This window comes from Lactuca sativa, chromosome 1, assembly GCF_002870075.4.
Source record: "Lactuca sativa cultivar Salinas chromosome 1, Lsat_Salinas_v11, whole genome shotgun sequence".
NCBI classification, from domain to species: Eukaryota; Viridiplantae; Streptophyta; class Magnoliopsida; order Asterales; family Asteraceae; genus Lactuca; species Lactuca sativa.
Genome location: NC_056623.2, coordinates 108,132,203 through 108,154,860, shown reverse-complemented (window position 1 = coordinate 108,154,860; position 22,658 = coordinate 108,132,203).

The window sequence follows — 22,658 nt, the reverse complement described above, 5'->3', positions numbered from 1 at the left end:
TGCTATTTATGTTCGTGTGCGGAACATGAGAGGCCTGATGTTTAAGTTTCGGGTTTGGGGGTAAAACCCTGCAGGTTGTCATTGATGATGATTTTCCATCAGAGTATCAGGTAGCATGTGTGCTGCGAGACAATGATTTACCATGAGCAGATAGTCAGTTGGGACTGAGATAGTCGAGGACCACGTTACACCTATTTGAGTATAGTAGGGCGTATTGTAGAGGTATCAGTGGGGAGTCCAGTCGAGTTAATTAGTGCAGTGGTTTTTCTATTTATGTTGGGTATTGAATATGGGAGTGGGTCCCTGTTCCTGGGATGATCCATGTGTTGGAACGTCGGTTGATGAGTCGAGGTGGGGGAGTATGATGATTTCGTGGTCCAGTCTATGAGTCAGTGATGTTATTGGACAATTGAGTTGTTTGGTATTGGATTGGTACGAGACTTGGAACGACTAGAGGCAGTCATGACGAGAAGTTCATGAGGGTTTCATCTGAGGTTCAGAGTTATGAGATCGATTGATTTCCTTAAAGGGGATTATCGGGCGTTGCGTAGCACTTTCCAGGGGCAGGTGCGTTATTGCTGGTGAAAATAGTTCGTAAGGTTGTTGATGTGTCAGATAGTGATGGTTCGAACCATAAGTGGGGGAGAACCAGGTGGTTTATTGAGAGAACCAGAGATTTGTGCAAGAGCGGTTAGAGGTTGGATGCAGAAACCTGCGGCTTGCATTCATGAGATCAGGGTCATTAGTGATCAAGGAAAGGTGCAGGGCAAGATGATGCATGTGGTATATGTCTGAGAGAAGGATGGGTGTCTCCACGGCGGGTGGTCAATGGTCAGGAATCTGGTGGTGTTCAGAGTCGTTTCAAGTGGAAGACTCGTAATGATGGTATGGGCAGTTGAGAACTTCTGGGTTGAAATATGGGTAGAAGATTGTCGAGTAGCCAACTCCCGGGTTGTAATGTGTATTCTTGCTTGGATTTTGAGCAGTAGTGGAAAGGGTTTCGGAGGATCATTAGAGTGTTTTGAAGGGTTAGCGCCTTCCTTGTATTCCAATTGAGTGTTTGAATGCACTGAAGTTGCGCATTGAGTGAAATTGGAAATTATTATGGGATTCAGAGGAAATGTATTGTTGTATGTGTATGGTGTTGGGAGTAAGGGAATCAGTGGTAGAGGCGGGACATCGTGATGCTCTGTTAGGGTGTTCCGTGGTTTCCGCGTATAGCGTCCCGATTTCAGAGTTATTTAGAGTCTTGGGTTTAAGATGACCAGTGATGTATCATGTATCCACGGTTCCAGTGGGAGCCCTTCATGTATTGTCATCAAGAGGGATTATTTAAGGAAGTGGATCTCCGCAAAGGTAGGTTCTGTGTTATGGCGGTTGCCGCCAGAGTTTGTAATGCATATCGGGGCAAGTGTATGTGTAACTATCTATGATAGTCTTCGGTGCATGAGTTAGTGAACATAGTGTGGCGTTGTAATGAGAATGAGAGTATAGGGTGAAGCTACGGGAGCCGTAGTATTCACCAGTCATAAGGTGTTGTGATGCTACGGGGAGTCGTAGTACTCACAAGTCAGAGGGAGAGAGAGAGTCGTGATGCTACGGGGAGTCGTAGTATTTGCTAGTCAGAGGGTGTTGCGATGCTACAGGGAGCCGTAGTACTCACAAGTCAGAGGGAGGGAGTCGTGGTACTACGGGGAGCCGTAGTACTCACTAGTTAGTTGGCGTTGTGATACTACGGGGAGCCGTAGTACTCAATAGTCAGAGGCTGTCGTAATGTTGCGGGAAGCCATAGTACCCACTAGACGGCAAAAGAGTGTTATGATGGAGTGTTCTCCGATAAGTGCATGATGCAGAAGAGTTTTAGGCTTGAGTAGCCCTAGTGTTGAGTTTTTGGAGCCTAGTGGTTAAACCGGGGCGAGACTGGGGTCTCCGTCTCTGTCGGGAGGGTCAGTGAGGCGCGCGGGAAAATATGCGCAGCAGACGCCAGAGGTTAGAGCTGAGTCGATCTTCGATTGGATTGTATTTCTTTATGAGGAATAGGGAATTTCGTGACTTGCGTGTCACTAGGCCGTGATAGTGGTCACGGGGAGGAAGTTAGTGAGATGTTTTGGATCATGTTATGTGTGACCTTTGGGGGTTCAGCTGTGGGGCCAAAAGCTGACTTGGTGCTCGGTATCGAAGATGAATATGAGAAATGAGCTAGAGTTTACCATGGTGATGTCTGCGGACACTTCAGAGCAAGCGAACGATTCAGATGCTCGAGGATATGTTTCGGGCATGTGTATTAGATTTCGGGGGGGGGGGGGGGGGGGGGGATTGTGACCCATATTTGCCCTTGGCAGGGTTTTCCTACAACAACAGCCATCATTAGTGCATCAGTATGCCACCCTTTGAGTTGTTGTAGGGAAGGGAGTATCGGACCCCATTTGCGGGGGAGAGGTAGATCAACATGTGATGGGAAGTACAGAGATCGTGCTTCAGATGTCAGAGCAGATACGACAGGTCAGGCAGAGGTTGTTGACCGCTCAGAGTCACCAAAAGTGTTATGCGGACAGGCGCCAGTCCGAGCTCGAATTTTTGGTCGGTGACTTTGTACTCCTGAAGGTCTCTCCTTGGAAAGGAGTGGTCCGATTCAGGAATAGGGGCAAGTTGGGGCCACGATATGAGTGTTAATGGAGGTCCAGAGACTCTTTTCCCTCAAGCTTTATGAGTGTTAATGGAGGCCATGAGCTTAGAATAGCATTATATAGACCATATCATCAAATAAGGCCTTTGGACCTTTGCATGAGCACCAAGATTGTAACTTTACGTGATAAATGTGCTTGGAAGGACTGGATCTATGAGTTAATGGAACGGATCTGGCCTCAGAAATGAGTTTGAGTTCATGCATGGCTTAGACTCGCCGAGTCCGAAGAACAGACTCGGCGAGTAGCATGAAGATTGTCCATAACCACTCAGCGAGTGGTCTTACCGAGTTAAGGGTTGACTCAGTGATTCAGGGAGAGTCAGAGAGGGTTGACAGGTGGACTGAGTCAAGCTGGAACTCGCCGAGTTGTTCTTGAGACTCGGCGAGTTGAGTCGTGGTGGCCCCGCGATTCATGCCAGGTGGAACTCGTCGAGTCAGGGAAGTACTCAACGTGTCAAGAGAGGATCCTAGGGAGTCAGTGAACACGTATAGACTCGCCGAGTCGCTCTAGTGCACTCGCCGAGTCCGGTCAAAGTTGACCGTTGACCGTTGACCAGAGTTGACCAGTGTTGACTTGATAGGGGTAGTCAACCTTAGTTGTGAAAGTGTTAATTAGATATATATTGTGTTATAGGAGGATTATAGCTCGGAGGATCGAGCGCGAGTGATTTCCGGGATTTGCGAGTTATCTAGATACGCGAGGTGAGTCTTCTCACTATACTTTACCTTGAGTAGGTAACCAGAGTTATGTGACAGAGTATTTGTATGCTATGTGTTGTACTGCATTATTTCTATGTGATTTATGTTGTGCATGTTTACAGAGTTAGAACCGGAAGGTTCACAGAGTTAGAACCAAAGGGTTCATAGAGTAGGGTCCACGGACCCACAGAGTTATAGCCTCGAGTGGCTAATATGTGTTATGTGTGGTATTTTGGGGAACTCATTAAGCTTCGTGCTTACAGTGTTTTGAGTTATGTGTTTCAGGTTTCTCTCAGGATCACGGCACGGCACCGGCTCGATTGTACACACCAGAGAAAGAGTCATGTTTTGAGGATCCTGGTTTATTATGCAAGTGAAAATGGAGTTATGTTTTGTAATTCGATTATGAATGAAATTTTAAGCAAAGTGTTTTTATAAGAATTAAACGATTATTTTTAAATGAAAAATTGTTTTGAAATTTCCGGCGTTACACTATCCGACCTCAACAAAGCCTGATCATTGATCTCACCCCACATGTCTACGACGTTTTCATGTTCCCAATCGTGGAGTGTCTTAAGCACTCTCCACTGGTTCAAGCATTAACCAAGTCTGAAATCGTTCCAATGGAGTGCTTGCCGTAGATCTTCTTGACTGCCCACTATGACAAGTCTGTCGATCGCATCTTCTTCGACATTCTTGATATCAAAACCTCCATCTCCAAACAGCGATTATGTTCGCTTCTAGGGTTCAATCCTGATGAGTCAACGGTTAACCCTGAGTCTATTCCTGTGGGACAATTATTCTCCATGTTTTACAACATGGGATATACCGAAATTCTAACCACTGTTACCAAGTTCAAGAAATCATGTCTTCCTCCTCAGTGGAATGGCCTCTTCATTGTGCTGTTCAAAGGATTATCAGAACGAAGTGCAGGTTCTGATGGGGCTAGCAGACTGTTTATGACAATTCTCTATGGGTTGTACCATGGAGTCAATCTCGACTATGGATCGGTTCTATGGCAGCAGCTGATTCAAAGCCTTACATCTACTTCTCGCCATTCTGAGATCTCTTATGCCAGATTCTGGACTCTGGTCACAAAGTGGGCAATGGACAAGTATCATGTCCCTGTCGTTGCTGATTCTCCACTCTCCTCAATTGGTATTTTCCACACAACGAATATCATAGTGTCTGATTCCTCAAAATTTTAGTTCGTTGGCTCAATCCCTGAGTCAATGTATGTGTGTGTTCCAAGGGACAGTCGCATCATCAAGACTTACAAGGAGTTTCTTCGTTCAGGCCCCAGAGAGCTCACTCCAGAAATGATTCAATCAATCCACGACACTGACAGACCTGCTCCCAGGGGAAAGAAACCAAACAAGGGGAAAGACAAGAAAGTTGTCAAAGGATGGAAAGGTCCTTTTCGAAAGAAGCGAAAACCTTCGAAGGCAGCTCAATCACCTCCACCTAAGAAGAGGAAAACTCAGCCCAGGCGCAAACTCATTCTTCCCTCTTCTTCCAGTGAATCAGAGGATGAGAGCTCAGACTCTGAGCAGTCGATTTGAGGTGACACTCCTCCTCGTTCGCCTTCACCTGAGGTACATGTTTCAACTACACCAGTATCTCCTCCTCCAGTCTCTATCTCTATTTCCATTCCCCCCATAACCTCCACTACTCAAATACCACCCACCTCTATCCCTGTACCACCTCCTGTTTTCACAAAAGCTACGACAACAACCACTACTGGAGTTCGAACCAACGTATCTGATACAGGGGATCATACTTCAGCACCCAAACACACACCCGCTACTGAACATACTTCCATAGCCGAACCTACTACCACAACCGAACCTCCACCCTCGCCTTCATCTCCCAACCACTCAGCAGCTGATGAACCTTTTCTTGGTGGAAAAGACATGACGTTTGACTCCATCTACTATACTCCTTATCAGGTTCAAAGTGATGATGCTCCAGTCACCACGAAGCATCTCAAGGAACTTCATGAGAAAATCGACAGTCTCATCGCTTCCTCCTCTTCCTCTTGGTCCACTATCTCAGAGGATGCCATTCAGGGGCTAGTTGATATGTTTACCAAGGCTTATGAAGCCTCCATCAACTCTGCCACTGCTGCTATCGACGCTTCTACTAAGGCGTGTGCTGCTGCGACCAAAAAAGTCGAAAAACTATTTGTCGATGCTAACAATCTTTTGCAGTCTTTTCAGGGAGTCGCAGAAACCAATGCAGCGAAGGTTGACTCTCTTGTCGAGAAGTTGGCTACTTCTTTCGCATCCGAATTGCAATCCTTTTCCAGTCTTCGTCAATCTCTTGACGATGACATTAAAACCTTCCAGGCGACTGTTGAGGAGCGCTTGACCAAGCTGCAAGAAGATCTCACTTCAGAAAACTCCGTGATGGATGCTCTTGCTTGAAAAACCACTGATCTAAAGGTCAAGAGTCTTCAACTCTTCCAATCAGAAAAGGAGGTTGCGTCTCTCCAATCTGAGCGAGCAGTCATTTCGACGTGTGTTTCGGATGTCCATGCCGCCCTCTCCAACATTATTGAAGTGCATGATCCCATTCTGAACTATTCTGTGAGGCGTACTCTAGCTGAGAAGCTTGCTCCCGCCCTTGATCTACTCAGCAAAATTGAAGGGCTTCCTGAGTTCGTGGCCTATCCAAAACAAGGGGGAGAAGATGCGTCTCAACCGCCTCCTACTTCTACTAAAGCAACCGAACCTCCTCCAACGGGTCAACCTTCAGGTTCGGGTACTAAAGATAAAGGCAAGAAGATTATTGAAGACAGTGATGACGATGATGATAAAGAGACCATCGCTGATCTCTTGAAGAAATAAGGCCGGGAAAAGGATGAAGACATGAGTGCTCGCGTTGCCAGAGAGGCTGAGGCGAATGAAAGAAAAATGAAGGAGGCTCATGATCTCCATGAGAGTCGAAAAACTCTATATCCTCCGTGGACTCTCGAGAAGCTTGTCAAAGAAGCAATTGATACTCCCAGCATCTTGTGGCTCGAACCGGTGATTTCCTTGGATCGGATCAATTCTGTTGACTCTCAGTTTGATATGCCACTGACCCGAAAGGCCTTCATATTTTACGCTTTCTCCCATATTGTTGATGTCCCTCATCCTCACCCAAAGGTTGATAGGGAACTTGTTGAATTCTATCTGAGGTCTGCTCAACCTCATTATCAGACATGGAGTGCTCGAAAGATTATAAACGTTCGGGTCCTCAAACCTTTTAAGGATGGGAACTTCACAAACGTTCGCTTCAAAGTACTAAGGGGGTCTGCTAAAACAGAACATGCTATTTCGCTTGCTAATCTTCCCAACCTGAATCCACATGATGGGATCATTCTGCACAACATTATACTCACCAACGAAGCTGAATACGGGCCAATCATTGATCACTTCAAAATGATGTTGGTCTGCTACATCATGGAGGTCGCCAAGATGGATCTGGAGATCGCAAGTATTTTCAAGAAAAAGCCAACCATATCTCATGTTGGTTCTGCAAGTGATTTAAATATGATGCAGATGGGAAGAATCAACCCAAAGCGGAACTCTGTCATGTTCACAAGGAACGAAGGCCAAAAATGCATGTTCGCCTTGGCGGATAAACATCTGTATACCACTGCATGCTTGGAACATGTTTTAGGAATCATCAATCGATGCAAGCAGAACTCTACATATGACAAGAAGTATTTTGATGACATGATCCAGTGGTATATTCGGTTCAGACAGACCATCGTTGCCCTCATTCCACGTCTGTTCGAAACCACCAAGAAAGTTCCTGCAGCTGGACCAAGCAAGCCGAAATGATATCTCGCTCCAATTGATGCAAAGGGGGAGATTGTAGGGTCCATTATGTGTTGCGTCTTGGGCTCGTTCTTTAGTCCAATTTTTGTATCCGGATTGGGCATGTCCATCCGTGAGTTACTTCTAGGGATTAGTATTTATAGATGCTTGCATGCATTTTAGTACGTAAGATTTGGAGTCGATCATTCATAGAAATTTTTTTGTTTTATCGTTTGTAACCCTAGTAGCCTCTACAGCGGAAGTTCTTTGTCGAGCTCTACTGAGGCTTGAATCTATTGAATCATTCGACATATTTTGATTCACTCTTGTGTTTGATATTTCTGTTTATGCCTTTGCGATTAACCTGTTTAAATATCTAAACAATCAAAGAGTTTCTTAACTCATCAGAACTTTTCAATGGCATGTTTCAATCTCGAGTGTGCCCTTCAGGTTTTGTGACTGGGATGCCGAGTATCACAAAACAAGGTGTGAAATAACCATGCAAATTACTTGGTACTCTTAAATGTTTATCACCCAACTGATGTGCCAGTAAACCACACACGCTCCACCGGCCTATGATTAAACTTTAAGAAACCCTTTGCCTACCTTGTTAAATCAAGTTAGTGTGCCGGTAAACCACACACGCTCCACCAACCGACTTAAGCAAAGTGCCAAGTGTAATTCCATGGGTTAGCACCTTATTCACATTTTCCTAAGTAACTAAGATTGGGAATTATAAGTGTTTAGTTACTTAGTATTTATCATTAATACTTTTAATGAAGGGAGAACTTATAGTCTTTGTCCTACCCGTTCGGCTAACGACCCTCCACCAGTCAAGGAAGCGGTGGGTGAGAGTGGACACCCATTAAACAGCCATTTTATAGGCAGTAACCTTATACCTCCCTTATAGACCGGCTTCGTGAATGAGGCTTACTAACGGTAAGACTGACTTTTACTCTTATACATATATATATAAATATTATTAACTTATAATATTCTAAAGTATAAGGGTTGAATTTTAACTTTTAAAATTCTAAGGGCTTTACATGGAATTAAAGTATTCATAAGAGAAAACTTTTAAATTCCAAAACTTGAGGGCAAGTTTTGAAACTATTCAAAACTAATTAATTCCATAACTTATGTGTTTAAAGTAGTTTTAATTAAAAGACTCTTCAAGTTCCATAACTTGAGGACAAGTTATGGAAGACTTTAAACTATTAAAGAATGTAAATTTTCTTTATTTTGTAACTTATGGAATTAATTAAAGTTACATATTTTATTACTTTAATGAAGTGACTCTTGACTCTCCATAACTTGAGGACAAGTTATGGAATCATAAAACCATTTAATGAAAACTAGACTCTTCATTTTGTAACCTTTTCCAACTTTTATGAGTTTTATGAAACTTAAATGTGACTTTTCATATAACTTGAGGACAAGTTACAAAAACACACTTTGGAATCAACTCTTAGATTAAAATGGATTGAAATCAACTATTTCACACAACTTTTCTATTAATCTAAGCAACTTATATGAACATGATAATTGGAATCAAACTTTTTCATGTAATTAGCATAACACTTAAACTAATACAAAACATGAATCTATTGACAATTATCTTTGAAATTGGATTAGTATGAACATTACCACATCAAAAATAAGTTTATAAGTCCAAAAACAGCTTAGGGTAATGTTCCTAGTCCATTTATCGCCAAAAAAAGTCGAATATATATTGTCTGGGGCTCCTACTCGTCGAGTGCATGAACCTACTCGGCGAGTAGGATGATTTTACACATGGACTCGGCGAGTCCAGTGCCCAGAATGCCCGAAATTCGACTTTTTCAACATTTTTCAGCAATTTGCATCAAGTATAATTGAAAATAAGCCTAGGCTTTGATACCACTGTTGGATTTTGAGCATTCTAACACTCCTAAGTGTACATGCAACCCTAAATACCTTGGATCTATGTTTTCTCTATTATACATGCAAATATGAACATCCAAGGTATTATCCTAATCTAGCATATAAAACAATGAATATAACAAGATAGAATACATACCTCTTTGATGTAGAATGTCCTCAAGAAGCTTGAGTGCCTAGTGCCCCAAGTGTGACACCTCAAATGGTTCACACAACATCAATTGCTTTTGGAATAACCATGAGAGAAATGTAGAACAATTGAAAATCGGCTAGCCCTTCTCTATCTCACTTAGTGGCCGATTTTTCCAAAAGTATGATCTTTATATAGTTGTTACAATTAGGGTAAACCCTAATTGTCATGGCTTTCCATTTCCTTGGATCCATGGGTTCAAATACACCATGGAGCATCATATGGGTTTTAGCCCAACTTGATAATCCTTGGAGCATTAGCCCACTATACAAGAATGGATGATTTACACAATCAACCCATATATTTAATTAGTCTTCTTTTGATCACTAAATTGATTCTAGATTAATTCTTGATCAATACTAATTAAATAATCTTATTAATATATTATACCTTATAATATATTAACAAACCTTAAGTGTTATTTCTCTCATTATAGTCTATCCAAATGCATGATGCCATGCAACCCAAATGGACCATGCCGGGTTGGGTCAAGTCTTACCAATTATAGTTATGGACTTAGACATTAATCCAACAGTTCCGATACAGATCAAAAGCATAAACAAGACATTATAAGCCTTACAACAATTATTCACAACTACTGGCGTATAATCCAAAAATCTCTCATCATCCTCCGACTATGCTCGGGGTCCACTACTTGTAATAATAAAAAATTGAGTGGGTCAGACTTGGGAGCCTGGTGAGAAAATAGGGTTTTCAACCCACAATAATAATAAACTTATTAAGTTCACCAACCAACAATAACCCTGATTACCCATTCCCGTTGTCCTCACTTTACGTCCCTAAAGACCTACCATAAGGGACCTAGCCTAAGGAATATCATCGGGATGGACACTATTGCTAAGGGGTCTCCTCATCCATACATGTCCTAAAGGAAACCATGAGGGGGATGGAGTATACCAATGAACAAATAGTTCACCAACACCTACAAGTTGCGAAGCTGCTAGTGTTCCATCGGACTCTCTAGAAAGGTCTGTGGTCATCATCTATACTCTGCTAGATGACTACAACAACAACAACAACAACATCGAGGCCTCTCACCATTTTATCACACATCGACTATTTCATCTACCCATGTTCTACCCAACATATTTTGTAGATAAAATACATATACATTTTAAAACTTGTATAAAACATCTATTTAACAATCACCTCAAATAAACACTAAATATAATTACACATAGCACGTATTTTATAGACAATACTTTATATCTAGGTGTAAGATGAAAGTGACTACACACTCACATGATTTGATGATAATCGGGCAGCAATTTGGTGCTTACAAGATCGTCTCTAATAAAACCGGGAGTTTTATTGATAAACCGGGCCCTGCGAAGGTTGGGCTTCGAAACCGCAAAGATAAATTTTCCGGGTTTCTCGGGCACTTCGTGGCGTATTTTGGGGGTTATAATTGATACTGGGGCTTTGGGGAATATTAAAATGAAAGAAATATGAAGAAAGGGGTTAAAAGTGACAGTTTCTTAAAATTATCCGAGAAGCTCCCAGGAGCCACAGATCGGACAGCTGAGAAGCTCCCAGGTGGAAACAGATCCGAAGGGAGGTCACATGGGTTGCGCATGCGAGGGCCTCGTTGGCAGCTCCTGATTGGACCGAAATCCGGGTCCAACGGGGGGGGGGGGGGGGGGGGGGGGGGCTCGTGGCTTCTTCGAGGCTTGAATGCACGAGGGAAGGGGGCACGCGTCACCTTCTCACTGGACCACTTCGGATGACTCAGCAGCTCGGATGACTCAACAATATTTTGGACACACGTCGGATGCGAGGCGAGGACACGTAGCCAAATCCCACGTATGCGAGATTTCTCGGTTTTGACAACATTTCTCGATTTTCACGCCAAAACTTCTAAAATACATAACTTTCGCATACGAGCTCCGTTTTCGACGTTCTTTATTTGCACGCATAGGTAAAATTACACTCTACAGTTTTCGTTTAGACTTAGTCGGCTAATTTGATTTAATGTTTATATTATTGTTTTTAACAGACCAGGACAAGAAATCCATTAAAAATTCATAACTTCTTCATCTGATGTCTGTTTTCGTCTGTGTTTTTACTGTTGTGCTACTATTGACGAGACCTTCAATTCTCGTTTAGGTCGTCTCGGCTAAAAATCACTCGATCTAAAATTTGAGTTTTTAGCTGCCTACTACTAAGTTGAAACTTCGAAAAATCATAACTTCCTCATACGAAGTCAGATTTGGGTGTTCTTTTTATAGCTACTCTCGGTTTAACGAACACTACGAGTTTCATTTAGATCACTAAGGCTAAAAAGTAGTTTATCAAAAACTCACTTTTTATGACATCCGGCACCGTGTCGGTTTTGTCGTGAAACTTCGACAGGTCATAACTTCTTCGTTGTAACTCGGATTTCGGTACTCTTTATATATCCATAATCCTTGTCACGACCACTACAACTTTCTTAATAGATATTAGCTTTATCTAATATTTATTTTTGACGCTCATTTTTATTCTTAATTAATTAACTCCTAGTAATTAAGCATAAAACACATAATATTCACATAATTCCTTTTCATTTCTTCAAAATGAGTTACAAAGGTTAACCTAGACTATCACCTCAATATAAATGCCTACGCTAGAAACACGAGTGTTACAATCAGCGCTATAAAAAGTTTGTTTTGTCTCAACCTTTTCGATTAAAGAAATTGCACCATCAATATCACAACTAAGGATTTTCTCACACTAATCAGGAATTTGATTATTCATAATTCTCGTGACATTACGGTAAGAAGAGGCCCAATTATTTAAAAGAAGTTGAATGCTTCTTGCATGATCGAAAACATTTTCCTTTTCAACGTGCAGAAAATTATTGGTCAATGAGTTATAGGAGTTTTCCTTATTTAATAGAGAAATAGATAGTTTGTCTTTAAGTTTTTCCAATTCCATTTTGAGAGATGATTTCTCTTTATTAGAGATAGAGAGATCAAGATGCAAATGATCAAACATGACAGCTTTTTCATTAGAAGAGTAATTAACAAATTTTTTACTTGATACATTGAGGCTGAGTCCCAGTCCTGAGATATAGACTCCTTTGCATCTTTAGAGAGGTCAGCGTCAAAAGTATTGATGATGTTCCCTGGTAGTTTAGTATGAGATTCATTGATTTGAGTCATGAGACACTTACCTTTTGTAACTTCATCATCATGAATCCCTTCTATGTTCAAAGCAGTTGTAAGGTGTTCATCATCTCTTGTGCAGTTGAGGAGCTTTGAACCAATCTATAGACATGATATGCAAGAGAGTTTCCAATGGCAATCATTGCCTTCACATCGAGGTTTAAAACTCTTTTCTCTTCCATGTTGTATGTTGCCATAGACTTTTGTTTAATTCCATTAAAGCATACATCGTTACTAGAGGATAGATACATGGAGGCGATAGGACCCTTGTTCATGACATCAAGCATGTCATAGGCCATGATCTCGATAACATTAATAGACTTTGATTTCAATGCAGCGAAGTTGTGTTCATTGAAAAAAGGGATATTGCTAATAGCAGGCGACTTTGAATTATAGTAGGAAGACATGATAACTTGACTATATCGTAAACCTTCTCTAATACCAATTGAAGGTTTGTATCAATCAGATACACTCAAATATTAATAATAAAAAACAAAAAAGAACAAGATGATCAAAAAGGTACCTTCACTAAGAAAGATATTTCTCACAAAGAGAATAGTTCACAAAGATGGCACCAAGCTCCATAAGGGTTTAACCCTAATAGTACAATATATACTATTACAGAAACGAAGATCCTACTATTTTAGGGATGTAACTAATCTACATAAAGGTCTGATCCTAATCACTAAGATTACGGATTAGATATCAATTCTATATATACAACGTATAACTACCTAATATACATATGATCACTAAGATCATTGGGTTCAACCTGACGCTGATCAAACTGATGATGGCGTTGGTGCTGGTGGCCAGCGTGTAGTGTCTGACTCAGCATATTATAAGGTGTGACCTTACAGTTATCACCTCAATTTCCAATATGAGGATCTTCCAATTTTGTTTCTCACTCTTTCTGAATCAAAGAGAGCTCTAGACTCACTCTAGTCTCATATATTCGCTTTCTTTTAACTGATAACTTAAAAGTCTGTAATATTATTTTTAAATTTATATATTTGTTCACTATAAACATGAACTCCTAAAAATTTGTTTGGAAATTAGCTTTATAACAATCTTATCTCTGATCAAATTACTATTGATAATTTGATGAACTTTTACTAGTTTATTCTACATCATTTAATCCTCAATACCCAGATCAATCCATATACTATAAACCTATTGTAATATTTTACATAAGAAAAAACATCATGAATGATCCTTGTCATTTTTCTAGATTTGAAGTTTTATCAAAATGTTTTAAAAAAGTTCACAGATGATCCTTGTGATTTCAAAACTTTTGATGTTTGGTCCTTATTCTCACCCAGTCAGCTTTCTACCATTAACTGAAGGGAATATTTGACATTTTACTACCATAGGGACCATTTATGAAGTTTTACATTATTTAAAAAATAAAGATAAAATAAAATATAATTATTTAATATAAAGGGGTCCCACCCCTTTCTCTCTCTCTATCTTACTATCTATGATATATATATTTTTGGGTCTATGTCTAAATCCCCCATTCCATCTTAGCATAAGAAATGTCAACTTCCCATGTTCCTCTTTGTTGTTGTTACTAAACTAAAAATTAGAACAAAGGCTTTTCTCAAATAATCGGGTATCATACCAGTGAGATTGTTGTTAGCAAGAACGAGTCTTTAGAGCAATTCCAAAGCAGAATACTCAGGGAAATCGTACTTGCAAACGAACTCAAATGCAACCAAATCTCCATTCTCTAGGTAAAAATGTCACACCCCAAACCAGACGGCGGTAACGTCCGGGAATGGGTGACTTCATTTGTAGTATCACAACACATGCATTATAGTAATCAAAGTACAAACAACCATTGCATTAATAAGTATAAGTTTTTACATGTGTTCAATCATTTTATATTGACACCAAAAATAGTTGTAGCAAAAGACCGATAATATTACTCAAAATGGCTCCATCTTCTCAAAAGCTCGGGGAGTACCTTTCTATTGATTCCCTGAGAATACAAGTAATTTGAAAAGAGAGTATCAACATAAAGTTGACTGAGTGCATAAGTATTTACGTTTGAAAGTATGTTTTCTGTTCTTTGAATATGTAAACTCTTCTAGAAAATCCTATAATTTCTATTGTATATGAAAAGTAGTTTTAATCTCATAAAACCATTATGTTTGTAAGCCATTGTATTGTATTTGTATTCCTTTGTAAAACCTGTAAAAGTTAGTGTGCATGGCTCCACCAGCTTTTATTGAAAACTGTAATGTAAAACTGTAAATTGTATCTTTGTAAACTAATGCTTTGAAAATGTACTCATGTTTAGTTAATTATACACTAACCGTATTGTTAATATCTTTTTAATGATTTATTATAACCATACTATGACTAGATGGCCTGAAAAAAACGTTTTGTAGGCATCAAAACTGTTCATAACAACTGTCACTCATAGGCTGGTATGCCCGACTGCAGCTAGCAGCCCGAGTGTGGGGTTGTTAATCCAAATATAGATCAATACACACTTGTTTCGATCCCCGACAGGAGATTCTGGTAATAATGTCAAGACTTTAACTATGTCGTTTAAATGAATAAACAACTTGAATCTATTTGTTGGGTCTAAAATATGGTTTATACTTTGCTTTTCTAGGCAATCGGTTTTTCGGTCCATGTGGTTGGATGTGTTTACGGACATGAACTAGTTCACGGCTGTTAACCTGTTCACAGCCGATGTGCCATATATATATATATATATATATATATATATATATATATATATATATAGTTGTGAGGAAATAGTGTGAGTATAGAGGGCTAGAGAGATAAAGTAGAGAGAAGGTGCAAGTGTGTGTATGAATCTCTTGTAAGGATCTTCATTCATATCATCTATACATTAGATTCATATTATTCTTCTTCTCCTTCTTCCATAATTGATAATGCATCATCCAATTGATTGTGATTCTGCACCATAAATTGGATCTGATTGATACGTCAAGCGAATTTGGGACTTACACTATTGACTCATAAAAAGAATATAGACGTTACATGTATAATAGCAGTGAAAACCCAATCATTCTGAAATAAATGATTAATAGTATGTTCCGGATTTAGTATTCTTGAAATGTATTTGTAAAATGTATGCCCTTGATTGGTTTTGAGTCAAACCCTTGTTCTTGTAAAAATAGTATACTCTGGTATACTCGAATTGTGAGGTAGTGTTCTTTGAGTCATAAATTATACCTATTATAATTTATATGTACTTTTTGAATTGATACTAATTGTTCACGAATGCAACCCCTTGCTCGACATGTTACAAAGGGTATTGAAACTGAGTGAAATAACTTTTATATTTATACACATATACAAATATATATATATATATATATATATATATATATATATATATATATATATATATATATATAATTTAAACGACATTCGGACAAATAACCAATACTCAAAGCCCACATTCAAACAAGGAAAAGGAACCAAAGTGAGTTATCAGTCCTAAGCCCTTTAAATCTTATATATATATATATATATATATATATATATATATATATATATATATATATATATATATATATGATTTTTGGGGAAAAACATAAGTTTATAAAATAGTTCAAAGAGTTACACATTTTGAAATACTTTTGGTGACTTGATGTCATTTTAGCACAATTTGAAACCATTTGATTTAAAACTAAATGAAATTCACGGGGAGTATGAACTCACCTTTTAAAGGGTGATTTGATTGATGATTTAATACAGGACGTTTATTTCCACAAGTGAAATCCCATAGCAAAACAAGTCCTACACATCAATTTTGTAACATCCGGACTTCCAGGTATCATCAATTGAGTATTTATTTTGAGTCAAGGAGAGGGACTCAACGAGTTGGCACCTAAACTCGTTGAGTAGGATTGCTACTGCTGACTCGGATTAATGAATGGACTGGACGAGTCCGCGCTGTGGACAAAAACCCTAAATCCTTGGGCCTGAGCCTTATTTAAAGGTCCTTATGGCCTTCATTTGCGGTCACACACCCTTGAGAAACCCTAAATAAACCAAAGAGCATAGAGAGTGAAGGAAGGAGGTAATTTCATCACCTTTTAGTGCATTCTTGTGAGAAGGAGAGAAGGCATTCAAGCTAGGCTGATTGAGGAGCTCAGAACTACCATTTCTTCTTCAAAAGGGTGCTATTGAGGTATGAAACCATGTCTATTTTCGTGTATTTGGTAGATCTCTTGAATCTAAGGTTTATTTACCCTTTCTTTATTTGGAATGTGGAGCATGTGAAGTCCCACTGTGGAACACACTTCAGATCTGGACCTTGAGAGGTCCAGAGAGTCCCAACAACCAAACTTTATGTTGTTACATGAGAACATTGAGCCTAGGACATCATTTTTAGAGCTATTTATTTAAAGAGGGCCACATGTGCGATGCATGAACGTACAGTTTAGACCTTTACATAATTATTGAGCATGGGGAAGTCAGATCTATAGGTTAGAGAAACGGATTTGACCTCAGAAGGTCATTTGAGTATGACTATGGAAGACACTTGTCGAGTCCATAAGAGAACTCGATGAGTCGAGTTGGGGTTGCCCCGCGATTTATGACCAGTGGTAACCCGTCGAGTGAGGCCTTATAAGATTCAGAGGACACGCTTGGACTCGCCGAGTCACCCAAGTGCACTCGACGAGTCTGGTCAAAGTTTGACCATTGACTAGAGTTAACTTCAGTTGACCATAGGGTTTTAGTCAAGCTAAATCAAGAGAGGTCAGGAAGGGGTATAATGGTTTTCTACACATTCTTTAGAGATGAGGACAAGAGAAAGTATTGATTAGAGATGTTATTATTATGATAGGCGGAGGAGGCTAGGTCGGGTTACTAAGCGAGAGGTTATTCGACATCGTACGAGGTGAGTCTTCTCACTATACATTACCTAGAGTGGTATCTATGTGCAGACCGGAGGGTCTTATATGCTATATGTATGTATGAAATTTTGTGCGTTATGTTATATGTATGTTATGTGTTATATAGACCGGACCAGAGGGTCAAACGATTTAGACCAGACCGGAGGGTCCAACGAGCTAGAACGGGCCAGAGGGTCCAATGAGCTACGGGACTGGAGGGTCCCGCTGAGACACATTGACCAGAAGGTCATACAGAGTTACAGCCTCGAGTGGCTATTATGTATTGTATGTGATATTTTAGGGAACTCACTAAACGTTTATGCTTACAGTGTTTTGTGTGATGTGTTTCAGGTGCCAGTGAGGATCGCGGGAAGGCGCCGGTATGATTTGTACACACTGGAAGAAGAGTAGTTGGAGATTCTGGGATTTGTTATTATTATGAATTTTGACATTATGAGATTTAGAGAGCTATTATATGAGTTATGGTTGTTTTTAAAAATGAAAAATTGTTTTAAATTCTTACGTTGTTACAAGTTGGTATTAGAGCCTTTGTTTGAGGGATTCGGATGCACCTTCGGGCGTATCTGAACTCAAACTGAGGATTTGAGAAAGTTTTTCATAAAAGAAACAATTTTTCTAAAAAGAGTAAAAGATTTTCGAGAAAAGCATAACGGAGCAGTGTGTACAATCAGCCAGCGCCCGAACGATGATTTCCTAAAATACCCTTACCTTATGGGTTATGAGATATTATGTGATATGTTATGCATGCTAGAGTAGGCTATGTATTCCTACTAGGACTAGAGTGGCCTGATTTGTGATGCCATAGCCTAGGAGATTTCTGCTACTATGAGATGCTTCGAGAGTGAGAAGGTAGTAGTGAGGAGCTTATGATAATTCTACCGAAGGGTAGCCTATGCTTAGCGAGATGTAGAGTACTTGCGATTTGGGATCCTAGGAGGAGTACTTGGAATGAATGTTGATGCGGTGTGGAAGGTAGTATAGGGCTCGTACTACTGAAAACACAGGATCAGTGCGCAGTCCAAGTAAGAATCCTTAGGGTACTAGGGAACAAGTAGGGTTGAGTCCTCGAGTGTGAGTATACTCAAGCGAGTCTCTGATATTTTTATGTTGTATTTCAGAGACATCATGGTTAGGACATGTCACATACTAGAGACCAGCAGCGTGAGTGACGAGGAGCTTCGCCAGATGATCCATAATGAGGTGGCTGCGGCTATCCACGCAGAGATACCATAGATGTTTGGGTCTATCAAGACCACCCTGATTGAGACGTTTGACAAGAGATACGCAGCAGTTACTGAGGTTGCGGCTGCTGCAGCTACTCCAGCTGTGGCTGCTGCTAGACCTTAGGGGGTGACTCATTGTTGTTCCGGGAGTTCAGCAACACAAAGCCACCGGAGTTTGATGGGACGTAGGATTCGATTGCTGTGATGAGATGGATTTCTGATATCGAGGGATGCTTCTACACTTGTTCGTGTCCGGAGCATCTGAGGTTTCGGTTTGCACTGAACCAGCTTTGCTTGGGAGCGAAGGACTGGTGGAAGTTTGTGACGGCCGATTTCACTACTGCGGAGATGTTGGCGGTAATCTGGGAGAGGTTCACCACCATGTTCAAGGATGAGTATGTTCCCTCAGTGGAGAGGGAACGATTGGCTCAGGAATTCTTGTCAATCAAGCAGGGGACGGAGTCGGTGACGGTGATCACACGAATGTTTCACGAGAAGGCGTTGTTTCACCTTGAGCACGTGTCGTCTGAGCAGGAACGCATGAGCCGATACTTGAGCATTCTGAGGAGGGACATTCGTGAGTTTGTGGCAAACTCGTCATACCGTACATTTGGTGAGCTCCATGAAAATGCCTGAAAGAGGGAGATTGAGCTGGAGACTCATGTCAGGGAGGAGGCTAAGTCTCAAAGGAGGGACAGACGACCGACGTATGCTCAGCCAGCAGCCAAGCGGGCAAAGCCCACTGATTCCATGAGTGAGTGTGCAGAGCTGGGGTGTGTTACAAGTGTGGGAAGGAGGGGCATTTCGCGAGGGATTGCACCAAGGGATTTTCGGTTTGCTTTCATTGGAACCATACAGGCCATCGAAAGGCCGAGTGCCCGTAGCTGTTACAGGGATCAGCCCAGGGATCTGCCCCTGCTACTACACGAGCTACTGAGGGTCGGACAGTGAAGGTCGTGGCACCGAAGGCTCGAGGGAGAGCTTTTCAGTTGACAGCGGAGGAGGTCCGCGCAGCGCCTGATGTCGTGGCTGGTATGTATCATTTCATTTATTTATAATGAGTTGAGATTTTGTGCTTATATTATGATTTGCGTAGGTACTTTTCTTATGAGTTTTGTACCTGCTTTGGTGCTTTTTGACTCGGGTGAGAGTCGATCTTTCGTGTCTGTAGCTTTTAGTCATCACATCAGTATCCAACAAGAGACGTTGAGTCGACCCCTTCGAGTTTCCATAGTCGACGAGCGAGCAGTGTATGATACTGATGTGATTTGAGGATGTGTGCTCGAGATATTCGGTGTTGAGTTTCCGATAGATTTGGTACCGAATGCTATTTGTGTCATCGTGGGCATGGACTGGTTGAGCCGATTTGGAGCTATTATCGACTGTGAGCGTCAGTTGGTGACCATACGAGACCCTAGTGGGGGAGTACTTACGGTGTACAACGAGGGTACCTGATCTGGATCAGCATTTTGCTCAGCTGCCAGAGCGAGGCAGAGTCTATAACGGGGCTGCGGAGGGTTTGTAGCCTATATGACGGATATGTGAGTTGCCACAGTGAGGCTGAGTTCTATTAATGAGGTTTCGATAGTGCGTGAGTTCCCGGATGTGTTCCCCAAAGAGTTGTCGGGTGTGCCTCCGGAGAGGCATGTGGAGTTTCATATTGATTTGGTTCCGGGAGCAGCTCCTATTGCCAAGGCACCCTATCGCCTTGTGCCACCAGAGATGCATGAGTTATCCTTGCAGCTTCAGGAGCTGCTGGGGAATGGATTCATTCGGCCGAGTAGCTCGCCGTGGGGAGCGCCGATTCTTTTTTTCAAGAAAAAGGATGGTTCACACAGGATGTGCATTGACTATCGGGAGTTGAACAAGTTGACGGTCAAGAACCGTTACCTGTTACCAAGGATCGATGATCTGTTCGACTAGTTGCAAGGTGCATCGTGGTTTTCCAAGGTTGACTTGAGTTTGGGATATCATCAGATGAGGGTGCATGATGAGGATATCCTAAAGAGGGCACCAGAGTACTTGGCAGTATGTCTGCCGCTAGGTAATGATATAGCATGAGCAGGCTGTCGGTGGGAACTAAGATGGTCAAGGACCAGGACACACCCTACTCGAGTATAGTAGGGCACATGTTAGCTGTATCAACGGATGATCAAGAAGAGTATATCGGGGCGATGGCTTTTTGTCTATGATGGGTATCAAGAGTGGAGGTGGAGTCTCTACTCTTATGATGAGTGATGTGATAGGGCATTGGTTGAGGAGTTGAGGATAAAGAGAATGATAGTTCATTATTTTCAGACTAAGAGTCAGAGTTAATACTGGACAGTTGGGGAGGTCTGGTGATGGGAGGGTGTGAGTTTATGAATGACTAGAGACAATCATGATGGGAAGTTCTGAGGATTTCATCTGAGATTGGGGTTTTTTGGGGTTGCTTGATCTCTGTCGGGAGATCATCAAGCGTGCGTAGCACCTTCCAAGAGTAGGTGCGATGTTGCTGGTGGGAACAGTCTGTGGGATAGATTGTTGGTGCGTCAAATGATGATGGTTCAAACCCTGAGTGGGGGAGAACTGGGTATTCTAATGAGAGAATCAGAGGTTGGTTCAAGAGCGGCCAGAGAACTGGATATAGAGACCTGTGGTACGGATTCAGAATACCAGCGTTATTGGTGGTTAAAGTTTATGTAGGAGGCTCGTGCTCATGAAAGGATAAGTGTCTCCACGGCCGGTGGCCGTTGGTCAGGGAACTTGTACTGGTTAGAAATTCTTCGAGGTGGTTTGGCTTGTAAGGTTAGTTCGGTGGTTGGGAAATTCCAGTTCGATGTATGGGTTGTTATATGTAGTTTGGGAATAGCATATGTGAAATTAGACAACCAACCTCAGGGTCGATCAGTGTATTCTTGCATGAGTTTTGGGAAATAGAAGAGGGAGTTTTGGATGGTTGTCATCATGTTTCGAATCATTGTCGATTCATCAGTGTTTCATTTGAGAGTTGGGATACTCCGAAGTTGTGCGTTGTGCGAAATGAAGGATAGTTATGATATCCTGAGCGAATGCTTTGAGGTGTTCGTGTATGATGCCGTAAGTATGGGATCCGTGGTTTGGGCAGGACATCGTGATGTTCTGCGATGGTGTTCTAGGGTATCCGACTATGATGCCCTGAATTCTAAATTATTTTTAGAGTCTTGAGTTTGAGGCAGCAAGTGGTGAATCAAGTATCTATGGTTCCAGTGGGAGCCCTTCGGGTATTGACATCAAGAGGGATCATTTAAGAAGGTGGATTGCAGCAGGGAATGGTGTTTTGTTATGGCGGTTGTCGTCAGATATTATGATGCATAATTTGGATGAGTGTGGGTACCTATCTATGTTATCCGCGGAGCATGAGTTAGAGGATGCAGTGTGGTGTTAACGTGATTATGAGACTGTGGGATGATAAGAGAAAGTGTTGGTAGTCAGAGAAAGGGTGTCGTGATACTGCGGGGAGCTGTAGTACTCACTAGTCAGCGAGAGGGTGTTGTGATACTGCGGGGAGTTGTAGTACTCACTAGCCAGCGAGAGGGTGTTGTGATACTGCGGGGAGCCGTAGTACTCACTAGTCAGCGAGATGGTGTTGTGATATTGCGGGGAGCCGTAGTATTCACTAGTCAGCGAGAGGGTGTTGTGATACTGTGGGGAGCAGTAGTATTCACTAGTCAGCAAATGGGTGTTGTGATACTACGGGAGCCGTAGTATTCACTAGTCAGCAAGAGGGTGTCGTGGTACTATAGGAAGTCGTATTATTCACAAGTCAGAGCGTGATGCAGAGGAGTGTTAGGCTTGGGTAGCCTTATTATTGAGTTTTTGGGGACCTGGTGGTAGGACCAGGAGCGAGACTATGGTCTCCTTAATGATCAGGAATCGTTATATACTGAGTTAAGGTGTGGTTATCAAAATCAGAAGGAATTGGGGAAGTGATGTACGCATGGGTTGCGGGTCATGAGTTGAGTGGTTCATAAGGATGAGTGGCTCCAATTTTGGGTCGGACCAGACTCTCAAGTTTGAGTTTGGCTGTAGTGGTGCC